Source organism: Cyphomyrmex costatus, unplaced genomic scaffold (assembly GCF_001594065.2).
Source record: "Cyphomyrmex costatus isolate MS0001 unplaced genomic scaffold, Ccosl1.0 scaffold97, whole genome shotgun sequence".
In the NCBI taxonomy this organism is placed as follows: domain Eukaryota; kingdom Metazoa; phylum Arthropoda; class Insecta; order Hymenoptera; family Formicidae; genus Cyphomyrmex; species Cyphomyrmex costatus.
This window is the reverse complement of record NW_017280561.1, coordinates 2,383,885-2,384,943: the sequence shown is the minus strand read 5'-3', so window position 1 is coordinate 2,384,943 and position 1,059 is coordinate 2,383,885.

Sequence of the window (1,059 nt, the reverse complement as noted above, 5' to 3'; positions counted from 1 at the left end):
CTGTTCGTTCGGTTCAACTTCAACGAACTGCGGCAAAATGTATTTTGCGCCGGAAGTGCGTCGTCTAGCTTACATAAAATTCTTAACCAATAGTAACGAATTGTTGCTGCAGCGTGCTGCGCATGAAAAAGTACCTTAAGGCTGCGCACAATAGAGGAACAGATATTAGATATTAAAATATTAACCTATCAGAATCGTGTATTTCGGTGTAACCATAGACATTAGATGCATCCAGAAGCACGACCGCTCACTAAGCGCTCAATGAGCTTTTTTATCTGATTGGCATATTCCATTAGGTCTAAAAATATAAACCAAACAGGTATGTACAAGAGCTCACTTAGCGCTCAGTGAGCGGTCGTGCTTCTGGATGCACCCATAAGGTGCTTTCCAGCTACGACACAAGTAGACACTGTGTAACCACAGTATATACAGTAGCGCAACTCTCTGTCGGCACCTTTGATGTTAGTGAAGCCTAAAATGGAGTGCGCATGCGCGGTCGAGGCGCGTAACCAATCAGGGCACTGTATTCTATCTCACTTCTGCTCTCTGTTTATAACCTTTTCTCTCTTTCTAATTTATGTTCTAGCAATGTCCTAACTTAATTTGCACATTTGAACATTTAATACGCGTACTAACAAGTAACTTTTATAAAATTATCTTAATTTATTCCATTATTCACAGCGAATACAGAAATCTATAGTTCTCGTTTACACTATATAGATATTTAATACTCACAGTGAAAAACGAGACGCATTTGAAAGAGAAAATAAAATAAAAATTAAACATATATAATGCACATTTATTTTATAACACTATATTTTGCAATTAAATATACCCACAAAATATATTATTATTAACTAATTGTACAGCAATATTGTATGTATAGCATATATCTTGTGTATACAATATAATATATACGCAATTAGAACAGAAAGTCACAATAAAGTCAAAATGACATTAGAATGATTGAAAAATGACTTTTAATGATCATTTTGGAACAATTTTAACATCATTTTGATACAATGATGACTTGTTTTGTTTGGATATATAATTAATGTG